This window comes from Passer montanus, unplaced genomic scaffold, assembly GCF_014805655.1.
Source record: "Passer montanus isolate IOZ18808 unplaced genomic scaffold, ASM1480565v1 scaffold25, whole genome shotgun sequence".
Taxonomy (NCBI): Eukaryota; Metazoa; Chordata; class Aves; order Passeriformes; family Passeridae; genus Passer; species Passer montanus.
In genome coordinates this window covers 1,202,363-1,214,973 of record NW_024367149.1, presented here as the reverse complement: position 1 = coordinate 1,214,973, position 12,611 = coordinate 1,202,363, and the positions used below count along the sequence as shown (strand labels likewise).

At 39.5% G+C, this 12,611-nt stretch overlaps 1 protein-coding gene across 2 annotated transcripts in view; it reads right to left on the bottom strand.

Moving 5' to 3' along the window:
* ZZZ3 (zinc finger ZZ-type containing 3) overlaps positions 1–12,350 on the bottom strand; it is a 58,392-nt gene extending 46,042 nt beyond the window's left edge. For both annotated transcript variants that reach the window (XM_039711343.1, XM_039711347.1), the window contains exon 1: positions 12,309–12,350. The gene's annotated coding sequence lies outside the window, so the exon portion shown is untranslated. The remainder of the gene's footprint in view (positions 1–12,308) is intronic.
* Positions 12,351–12,611: the final 261 nt, after the last annotated feature.

Genomic DNA, 12,611 nt, shown 5'->3' with positions numbered 1-12,611 from the left:
TCAAATGACAACACGTTTAGAAACTTCTCATTTGGAGGCATTAGATAAAGCTTAGACTAAACGGTTACATTATTTACTATGGGCTTAGATACCGACTTACACAAACACAATATAAAATTGACTTCTTTCCTACTTTATCCCTCCAAAACATTCAGCTACAGCGACAGGATTGCTCCAAATGTTTATGTCTTACGAGATCAAAACCAGTATGATCAGCAGCTTTCTAAACATGCCATAGATAAAGTTTGGAATCTTCAGAATATGAACTTGAAAATAATCAATAAAAGCAGTTACAAAGTTAGAAATCATAATGGTTTGCTTTTGCACATTTACATTTTTAGAGTAAAGATATCAGGCAGAAGGCTTTATATATGGTTCTTTTTAATAATAAATAACTTACAGTTTGCCACTGATGTCCTAGAAAAGCCTTACTGGCTCTTCCTAAGGCACAGTTTTTACCAAGTATTCTAAGGAATTTAACAGTACTATAACAAAACAAGAACTGTGCTTATTCCTTATTTAGTACCTCTGAAGAGCTGACATGAAATATTAAGTAAGGATTAACTTGACAAATGTAGTTTATATCCATAAAAATTGTTTAACATTTTAAATAATAGTATAGGAAAAAAAACCCCAACCCCGACTGCCAGTCATCTGGGAGAACGTCTAAAATTTCTGTTAAAAATATGAAATTATTCAGCTGTGAACAACTGTATTACTCACAGCACAATGCTGTAGCCATAAAAGAAGAAAAATAAATACAGTAAGAATATATCTCCTAGGCAGCCTTCACTGTATCTTGAACACACAAAGCCCTCATAACTCAGTGATATATTATCTCTCCTAGGGCAATTAGCAATTAAACACATTCCTTCCTTGATAACAGTAGGTAAAAAAACCCCTACATAAAACTCTCATACCTTTAAAAATTAAGTTTCACAATATCTGAGGACATACCTTTGCTCTAAGATCCTAGAATTAATGGTTACTTTATCTGGTTTATCTCCTTGGTGTTCTGCATAAAGAAGAGCTATCCTGAATTTTGATTATTCTTATTGCCCTTTTCTGTATTAAGTCTAGCAGACAGATCAGTGTGGGATAATCATATTCAAAGCATGGCCTATGTATGTCATAGATTTTTACCACAGAATAGTTAATATCTTATGTCATGACCCCTTTTTTCTATTAATACTCAACTCTATTTACTTTATTTGACACCTAGTGAAAACTGAATTGATGTCTTTACAGAAATGTCTATCAGAAGACTTTCCTGAGCACTAATAGCTGATTTCAAGTCAGGGTTAGGCTTTTTTGCATAAAACTCTTTTATTCTTATGCATTACTTCACATTCCTAACAATGAGTTTCTATTTTAATACCCTTTTGCTCATTTTTTTGAGATTTTTCTGACTCAATACAGTGGTGAAATAAAGAGTCATCAGATTCGTATCACCATTAGACTACAGGAGGGTTTTTTTTCCTGCAATCACTAAAATAATATTATTGAAATATCACTATCAACATTTATAAAAATTGAAATTACCATCTTCTAAATATCTGCCTATTTTGACTTAAAATGCTCTTCTTAAATCACATGCCAGCTAAGGTGGGCACTGCTTCCTTTCTGAGTTCTGCATGCATACAGTTTGGATAATCCTTGCTAGGAAGCTGTGCCCACCTTATTATTATCCAAGGATTATCCAAACTGTATGCATGCATACAGTTTGGATAATCCTTGCTCAATTGAGGAAAATATTAAAACTTTCTTTTTTCTTGCTCTGAGTGATAAGAAAGGAGCAACTCTGCAATGTATGTGTATTTAAGCAGCCACTATGGAAATAAAAATGCAAATCCATGTGTCAGGTACCAGAACAATAATTAAGAACACGTTGGCCTATGTCAAAGGTTACCCATCCACTGACAATGAAGATTACAAAAACAGCAAACAGCTTTTTTACAGACTGGACCCACTTCCAGCAGCTGGCATGATATCCAAAGGGTTTCACTGTCACTCCAAGTGGGTAACTCTCATAAGGATCTTGTCATTTTGCATCTGAACTACTGTAATGGTCCTTTCTCTGCCCCTGCTCAATTACATCCATGCTCCAAAAGAGCATTTCCTTCTTTATTTAGTCCAAGACACCACTCTCCCTCCACCTTCCTATCCCAGCAATCAAAACCACACCCATCAACATTCCCACTCCTTTATCAACAGGGTGGATTCACAGGCTGGTGGTGAGCCTTCAATCATTCTCTCTTTAATTTTGCAATAAGACTTCCTAGGTGAGGTCTCATTTACCATAAGTGATTTACTCTACAAAAAGAAGCAATCCCACTCCCCTGTAACTCAGGTACATCATTCCTATTTTTCCCATGAATTTGTTTTTGTATTCAATCGGATCTCACAGTGAGCTGATTTGGAAATCTCAAGTCCTTACAAAAGAGCCATTTTTCTTCTAGTTTAGCTTCCAAGACAGGCTCACTGTAATGGTGAAATAAGCACAGGTGCCAGTGGAAAACAGGGCCCACGACTGCATTTGGTGACAGACAGTCCTGGGATCAGGTTTGCTGTAATGTGAAGCCCTGCTCTCAGGCTCTCCCTTATGCTTTGTAAGCCTCAGCAGCACGGGTACTCCTCTTATCTTGGAATTCTAAACTTCCACGCTGAGGATAAAAGTATTTTCTAACTGATGCACAGGAACTAATTCCAGCAGGTTATTGTTTCCATCTATCTATACAGCCCAGCTACAACCTGTATTATTCTGGAATTGTGAATGCTGGGGAATTTCATGTCTCTTTCCACACAGCAGAGGTCACAGCATCGTGTTTTACTCTATTTTCATTGTGGTTAACTGTTCACTTTAATATAAATCTGTTAAAATTCCATTGAAAACTTCACTGAAATCCAGCTGATACAAGTCTTCACTAACAGAATCTGAGGCACAAAGGAGAGGCACCTGAAGGGAAAAAAAACCTGCAAACTTTCTGTATTCTTATTTGTTACTGATTCAAATCCCTGGACTCTTTTAGACATTTCATCATGAAAAATATGGTCAGTGAAGGTCAAAAAAGCAATAGTTGTTCACACTTCAACAGAAGCTAATTTCTAAGTATTAGAAAAGCAAACTTTCATTTCAAGGCAGTTGCAGGAGTGAACCAAGCAGGGAAGCCATGGTACAACCCACACAAAGGAAGGGCACATGTAAAGGAGGAGAAGCAAACAAAACTTAAACTGGAGCTCATGCCACGTCTGCAAATCAGGTCTGCTGAACAGACAGGATGAGAAGAAACGTCCACATGATTATTTGGTACAAGTCATATAACAAACCTGCAGTGACACATGAATCCAAACTGAAAATGGTACCCAGAATATCACACAGTAAGCGTCTCCAGAGCTCTCCTGTTTCTCACAGTCTCCTGGCTTCTGGGGATGGTTTCTTCGAGGGAATTTCTTTGGCCAAGTAAATACAGAAATACAACAATCTAAAAAGCTTTTTAAAAGGGTAGTTGATCTGACTGCAACTAATTCAATTATGAAATACACCCTAAAAGCAGAACACAAGGTCTGATCACCAGAGTTACCTCTCAAGTAGAAAATCAATGAGACATGAGTCACACTGGATAAAATGACAGTAACTGGCCTGCTTTTACCTCCAGAACCCAAAAGAGAGGCAAAACATTCTCTCTCCATATTCAGAATTCTGATCAAAATAAAAAATAACCCTTCACGTAACGGGTGTATTTCCAATAAAACTGCTTCTGGGCTGGAGTCAACCAGAGATATTTTCAGATCGTGAGAGATGTAATTAAAATTCATCAATATTAAGAAGCAACTTGTTACCTGTATTGTTGGTGAAGGTTTTTGTTGGTTGTAATTTGTTTTGAGGTGCAGTTAGAACAACCACAGAAGCCTTATCAAGATCTTAACAGCAACAAATCTGTTCCTGTACACTTGTATAATCTGAATGGTCCTGACAGCAAACTGTACTCCAAAAAGCAATCCATTTAAGAGAACAGAGGATTCTGAAGGATTTGCAAAATTCACTTTGGTTCAACAATTCAGACCTCCAAAATACATGTCAAGAAATCTGAAAAAGACAGACTTCACTTTGAGATAGGGGAGGTGTGGGAAGCTTTATTTGCACTAGGACATCATACAAGGAGTGAATGTTTCTCATTGTCCTTTCCAGCACTGGCTGTCAGATAACAGATATGTGAAGAACCTTTTTCATCTGATGTATTTTAGGAATCCTCTTAACAAAGGATCACTGAATTCCCATGATCCAGAAAAACTCTCACCTGACCTCACTTAACAGAAATTATGTAAGTACACTTTATTCTGTTAGGAACCACTTCCTCACAGGTGCATTTAAAACCATCCACGCACATGAAAAGTAATTGCACTGCTATGCAGCCTCTACAATAATACTGTGAATAAAGATTTTTTTCAGTCTGCTTTTTTTAGAATGCACTGAATATAGCAGAATTTCCAGAAAACTGAGGCAATAAACATCACAATTCTGAATGAAAATAAAACACTGGTCAAAAATTTTAAAAAAAAAAGCTATACTGGCTTGTCATTTTGCCTATTTTCCCAAGGTTAAATAAATAAACAAAACCAGAAATGTGACAGGTGAGGATTGAGAAGACCTGAGAACAGATACCTTTCTTTTTCCTGAAGTCTAGCTTTTAAGGAAACTTCCAAAGAACAGTGCTGGCAGCATAGCAAGGCACAGAAATATTGTCTAATCTTTTCAAGTGACAATTAGACGCAATAAACATCACAATTCTGCTGAAAATAAAACACTGGTCAAAAATTAAAAATAAAAAAAAAGCTATACTGGCTTCTCATTTTGCCTATTTTCCCAAGGTTAAATAAATAAACAAAACCAGAAATGTGACAGGTGAGGATTGAGAAGACCTGAGAACAGATACCTTTCTTTTTCCTGAAGTCTAGCTTTTAAGGAAACTTCCAAAGAACAGTGCTGGCAGCATAGCAAGGCACAGAAATATTGTCTAATCTTTTCAAGTGACAATTAGATTAGTTACTAACAAAAGCAATACAATCATGTATCCCTAACCAGTAAAACTTGCTCCTAGTATTACTCTGACTTTTAGCGACATGTATATAGAAAGCACAAGTAAATGAAAAGAAAGTAATGGGTGGAAAACATGTACTAATATATTTTAATTTCAAAATTATTAATAAGACGCAATTTTTGAAGTTGCCAATTTTTTTTTTTTACATTGGAAATAGGAAAATAACCCGAAGCAAAGAAACCATGGCCTCTGTTGCAATGTTAACAGCTTTCTACTCCAAATATTTAGTCAGTCACCACCTATACACTGCTCCAGTCAACTCTGCAGGAGCTGCTGCTCCAAACTCCAGGTTAAAGCAGCCTTTTCCAGGCACTTCTGCCTGGCAACTGCATCTCAGTTCCAGCTCTTCAGGTGGAGCACAGGGAACAGGTGCATCTGCCTAAGACTTCAGCCCTTGTGCCCTTCCTACCTGAGATACCACGATCTCTTTATAACAGGCTACAAAAAAGCCTCTGTACTGCAGTGATACATTGAAGGAAAATCCCTGGAAGACTTAAAATACTTGAGAAAGGAAACAAATTCCTTTTCTGACATCAGTCCAATATGGTGAACAGTGTTTGCATTCTTCCTTTATTGATTTCCAGGTTTATATAGGCAAACACTACACCAGGGTCTAAACCCAGTGCCCTGTCAGTTAGCAACACTTTGTTTCTCAATGATTTAGTCACAATTTCCCATCAATTATAACAAAGACAATGCTCATAGCCTATGCACTGGAAGTACACATAAACTTCAATCCATATAACTGGTGAGATGAAAAAATGTACTAAAAGTCTAATTACAATTAGGCTATGATAAATTGAAAGCATCATTTTATCTAAAGCCTTCTACACTCTTTTTGCCTATCCTTCACTTGCCCTTAACCCTGAGGCAGCTTTGTCAAATTTCAAAAATCAGAAATGCTTGAACAAGGTCACATGGGATGTAGACAGTTGATTTTGAAGAGAAAAAACACAGAATAAGGCATTATATTGAATTTAGTTCAAAAAGTTCTATCAAATTGTTCAGTACTTTTAACTCTAAAAAGCTTTAACTCATTTGTATCAAGGTTAGCTCTTCCAGTTTAATCAAATATTTTTAAATCACCCAGAAGAGTCCCAAAGGATAAATTTTGTATAAAACTAGGATATATAGTAGACAGGACACATTTTTGTTCAAGACTATTTATACTGCTATTACATGGCAATGGGCATAAAAAACTGAAATCTATTCCTAATACATGGAATACAAACTGATTTTAAATAACAATATATTTATATGACAAACCATTCAGGAACCTTAAGACTTTTTCAGTAGTGATTAACCCTTAACATACTCAGATGTTAACATCTCAGATATTAATTGTAATCTCAATTTTATAGAGAGGTGAGGTTGCGTGGTGTGCTCTGTTTCAGAGCCTGGAATGCACCTGACTCCCTGGCTCATCAAAATTTATCTTCTGAGCTTTGCTTCTCTTGAATGAAGTCTTTTAGAAGACTTTGACTGTAGCTCAGTTTCTTTCTTTTGGACCACTAAAACCACCTAAAGGCAAGTCAAAGATATTAAATCTACAATGAAGGCTCCATTAAAGTTACCTTCAATATTACATTACAGATGGCTTTAATAAATACTTTAAAAACTCTTTAATGAATATATTTGATAGAGGTTTTTTTACTAAATATTACAGCTGTTACATCACTTTTTTTTTTCTCCACCATATTGTTTTGATGTTTTACTCTCTTAAATAATGGCCAGCAATATTACAAAAATCTAAAAATTATGAGAGATCTAATGCTAAAAAGTCATCTTACCTCCTATGCCAAGGAGAGAAAACTATACCTCAATCATCTCTAAAGGGAGGTTATTTAACCTTTTCTAGAGCACTTTCAGCAATAGATATCCCATTACTTCCCTCAGATATATAACCCTGTGATTATCTGTCCTGGATAGATAATCTTTCCTGAAGCTGGAAAGTTTTCCCTGACATCAAAATCTCTTTTTATGCTCCTCAGGACTATTATTTCTTTTCCCACCTACAGAGAACAGTTTATTACATTATTCTCTGTTGCAAACTTTACCACATTTGAAGCCTATTATTATGTCTCCCCATCTCTCCTAAGACTGAACAATTCTTTCAGTCCTTCCTTAAAGGTCATTACTGCAACTCTTCTCTACTCTCAGCTGGTCCAAACTATTGGAAGCAGAGTAACAAGAACAGAGACACTGCATTATCTGAGGCCTTACACTGAGAACTGCAGAGCAACTTCCCTCTCACATGCAACAATCCTGTCCATAAATGCCAGTGAGATCCTGGTTTTCACAGAATTGTCACAACTCCACTGTGCTCATTTTGTGATACAGCTGCTTATTTACAGAACTGTTGTCCAGCCAAGTGTTTATCATATTTAAATTTACTACTTCTACCCAAAGGTACTGTTTTGTGTTTCTCTTTATTGAAATGCATGCTATACAGGTCAGGTCATTCATCCAGTTTTCCAAGATTATTTCACACTAATGCTAACACTCACTCCCAGATTTGTCCTGTCCAGGCAATTAGTAAATCTGCTTTGTTCTATCACCCAGGCCACAAAAAAAAAAAAAACCAAAAACAGGAGTAAATTCAGAAAATACAACTGCAAAAGACACACCCATGCCTTCAATCTCCAATGTTCTAAAACATTTATTTAATAAGTAATTAAGCAGCATGGCAGAACTTCTCTGACAGTATCTATCTTTGGTGTTTCAGGTTCCTTGGCTGTGGAGATAACATTCCTAACTTCAACACTACTGCACAGGCAGAGTATGTTTCAAACCCAAACATACACAGGAGGCTCTGTCACTCTGCTCCCTCTTTAATTCATTTCTGTGTGGCACAGTAACCCAGTTGCATAGCTCCTCCAATTTGCAATTTGGGCTCCTTGTTTTTCCTTCCTAAGCTAGACACACTTCACACAAAAAACCCCTGCACCACTGGCTCTGAAAAAATCAGCTCTCATGGACATATACATATATATGCTAATAAAACTAGAACATCAACAAAACCCAGGATGTTATAATTTATGTACCAACAGGAAAACTCTCAGGAACATTCATTTCTTCTCTGACTTTCAAATTTTCTAACTGAAGTGTTTTAAACAAAATTAGAATCATCCTTCTTAGGCAAAAAAAATCAGCTACTTCTCATGACGAGACACTATTAAAACCCCACTTCTCTACTACTAGCATATAAAGAAGAGCTTTTACACTTCTTACTGATACTTTGTCAGCACATATGCACCACCCCAACCAAAACAAATATTTGTGTTTAAATACTGTACTTAAATCTGAACTACTAAAAACATCATTAAAAGCTTGGACAATCAAATTGTCTATCTTGCCAACATTCATATTCCTTTGTCCTGTGATGAGGACAAAGAAAAGACCAGAAAAACTGGAGAGCAGTTAATAACAATCTAAAACACTGCTACAAGGAGAATCAACTCTTCTGAAGGAACAAGAGACAAAGCAGCCACCTATATGCAAAGCAAAAATACTGAAATTCAGGATCAAGTAAAACTTTAGCCATGGAGTGGGTGATGGAGCTGCTGAAACAAGCAACACCAGGAGGAGCTCTGATATCACAGGGAAAGATCCCAGTGCACTTCAAAGGGCAGGGGATTGGACCCACTGAGCTTTGTGTGTCTGTGTTTAACTCAATTCATTACAAGCAACAGAACACTGAAGCAACTCTAAAGAACAGTTCTTGTAAGTTAAGTTACTAAGCTTTTGGACAGAAGATACAACCAACTGTACAAGGGAAAGAAATTAAATGCAAACTGTTAACTAATACTCAAATTTTGAACACAAACCCATACAAATTGTCAACCTACACACCTTTAGTATTTTGATTACAAAGCTGCACTCCCATAAGGGAATCTTTTTAAAGGTCTTTTTGTTTGCAACACAAGTGTCCAATAAGAACACACCATTTAAAGCTCAGCTCTGCACTTCTGAAGTATCTTTTAGAGTTACTCAAACAGAAGGAAGGTTTTCAGAAAACTGCAACTACCATGATGGTTCTTCTACAACCACAGCAGTTTTTGAACCACAAACCATATTTACAGTGTTCTTAAAACTGGAACAATATACCCTTAAGTGTTAGAGTAAAGTTTACCAGGAGCAAATTCTTATCAGCAGCAGCTTGATTTACAGCAAAGTACACTTAATTTGGAAACTAAAAAAAACCCAAAAACCCTCACTACAGAAGTGAGAAAGTTTCTCAGTTTCTGCAACTTCACTCACGCCTACAGAAGTGGCAGAATTTTTCTTCTTCAAGGTTTTTAAGGACAAGGTCTACAAATATCTGTCTGGAATAATCCAATTTGTTTTAAATCAACCTGAGAGAAAGGGAACAATAGGTCCTACAGTACTGCATTTCTAGAACTGTGAGTGCAATCTCTATATATGGATGCAAGTGCCAAATACTTGATGAATAAATTTTCTCATGCAAATTTGGTTCCTTATGACCAGAGAGATCTACATCATCAGTTCCCACACAATGCAAAGACTTCGGGAAAACCAAAACAAAGCAAACCTCAACAGATTAGTCCTAGAGATCATAAAGAGGGGATTGGAAATGTGAAAGGTAATTTAAAAGAAGAAAAAACAAAACAAAACAAGGAAAAGAGCACAACTGAGAAGCAGGGCAGACTGCAAAAACTTCTGTTCCAGCTTCCCCAGTACTTTCAGAAACGTTAAGAAAGGCATTTCTTATTTCCTTTATGGTAAAAGAGCAGAGTAAAAGTCTTTCCACTTTGTACCAACCACACAACTATTACTGATCAGAAGTCAACCTAAGTACCTAAAATTATCTGGAAGAACCAGATACAAACAAATGAACCAAAAAAATCCCAACCAACCAACAAAACCCCACAACAACTTTAAGTCTCCTGGAAATACTGGGAGTGTGAAGCCTTCATTCTGTAAAAGGAACCAAAAAATCCCAACCAACCAACCAACAAAACCCCAAGAACTTTAAGTCTCCCGGAAATACTGGGAGTGTGAAGCCTTCATTCTGTAGGAGACTGAGGACAGCATATCTCACTATGTAATCTCACCAGACAAGTATGTTAGAAACACTGATAAACATCAGAGCAGTCACATGCTGTTCAGCTGTAGAACAAAAGCCCTTATTAGGACACATTCCCAAATTCTGTGAAATAAAGATCTAGTTACTTTTGCATATTAAATCCATAATAACACCAAGACAAAGAATTCTATTTGCTATTTCTCTTTCTCCAGAAATGTTAAAAATTACGAGACAAGACACATGATTGAGCTCCATCACTAAATACCTCAATAACTAAGCTATTTAATACAGCCTCTCACTTAGCAATTATACACTTGGAGTATGCAAGGCAAAGGAAAAATCATTTCACTTAACAGTGGCACAACTGAGAATTGCAACTACCTATGATAGACTAAACAACCAGACACACAAATTATCAGCAGAATTTCAATGTAAGGTCATTCACTGCTGCTGCTTGCTGACACACACGGTTGCACTGCATAACACTCCTTCACAGAAAGCCTTTCAATTCAAGCTTGTAAATTCAAAGCACTGAATTTTTTTATGGAATGAACATGACAGTGCTGATAAAAGCCTGAAACCAAAGTTGTTTAGGTTCTTAATGACTTGCTAGAAGTCACATGTCAAACTGACTTAACTGCTAAGCCCTTCTAAGGTAATGGGAAGTTTCTTCACTTGAGTGACAATCTTCACCTGATAGTTTTTTTTAACATTTTTCCCACATACTCTTTAAAGAGATGCATGTTTCTCCCTTGCTGTTTAACACACACCACGTTTTTTTCTCTTACACTTTTTTTCCTCTTCTGATTAAGCAAATATTAATGCAAAAGACAGTACAATAAGATTGAAAGTTGCTTGAAAACAAACTACAACAGTACCTTGTCAACTTCTTTTCTCAGAAGTTACACTTGTTTATGTCAAGAATCTCATTTTCCTAATCCCAAACCTACCAGTCCCTACTAGATGAGCAGTCCTTGGAGCAGCTAGGATGGGCAGCTAGTATCTAACCACAGGTCAGAAACACACCCGAAAAGCATGTTCTTAAGAGGCTGCAGAAGTCAGTATTTAATGTAAAATACAGGGTACACGTAGAGCTTCACTTGAAAGCCTCAGGAAATAATCACTATGTAGTGATAAGTACAGTACGACAATATCAATGGAAAACATGCAAATATATGTATAACCATGGAATAACTACTAGGTTCTTTTAATAATAACTGGAAGCATATTTACAAAATAAAGTTTGGAGCATCAAAGCCTCAAAAACATACTCTTCAAAAAAAATTTAGCCTCTGTTATGTGTTAGCCTAGAACCAGATTAGCAAAATACTCCAAGACAACAAAACCTGCCAACGTTACTGGATAAAAACAAGGACAGAATACAAAACACCATAAGGAAGAAGAAGAACCATATGCTCTCCCTTAAAAGAGATCAGGATTAGGAGACAAAGGGAATATTGCTGCGCTGGGACACTTGGATACGACGGGAATAATTTTTCTAAATACGAGAGAAAACAGAACTGTATGTTAAAAGTTTGTGCTGCAGCGGGACATATATCCCAGCCTGCACGGAGAGCACACTCGGGATGTTAAAGAGCTCTTTCGGAGCCCTGCCGCCTCAGCCAGCAGCGCCCCGGTCCCTGCGGGGCAGGGGCCGCTCGGGATGCCCGGCAGAATCCCGGCCGAGAGCGGGGGCACAGCCCGGGCAGGCCGAGCCGGCGGGACAGCCGGGAAGGGCCCGGGAGCCCCGGGAGCGAACCCGAGCCACGCGCGCGGGGAACGCGGGGACACCCGGTGCGGGGGAGGCACAGCGGGGCCACCCCGGGGCTCTGCGGGCACCCGCGGCTGGCGGGCCCCGGGCGCGGAGCCGGAGCGGCGCGGGGGAAGCGGCGGGACGGGGAGAGCCCGAGGCGGGGGAGGGCGCGCGTAAAGCCGGGAGGGGGGGAGGCGGGGCCGCCGCGCACGCGCAGGAGGCGCCACGGCGGGCCAGCTGATTCGAACGGGGCGCGCGAGCCGCCACCTCCTCCCCGCACGCGCTGGTCACGTGGGGGCTTCCCCCGCCCGCTCCCTCCTCCTCCTTCCCCCTCCCCGCGCGGGTTCCGAGCTCGCCGCCGCCCGGGGCCCCCCCCGTCCCTTCCCCCGGGGCCGGGCCGGGCCCTCACCTGGCGCCCGCTCCTCGGCGCGGACGGGACAGCCCCGCCCGCGCGGGCGGCCGCAGCGGGAGGGCGGGCGGCTCCGGGAGCGCTGCGGGGCTGTGTGCCGGGAAGGGGCCCGGGAGCGCGGCTCGGGGGCAGCGCTCTGCCGGCTGCAGAGGATCCTGCCCCCGCTGCCAGCTTCGTGCCCCCACAGCGGGGCTGCTCGGGTCGCAGCTCCTGAGCAATTTCCAGCGCTGTCTCCCGACTGAGCTCAAGCTGTGCCGCAAGAACAGGCTCCGTGGGGTACTCCAGCCTTCTGGATTATGACTA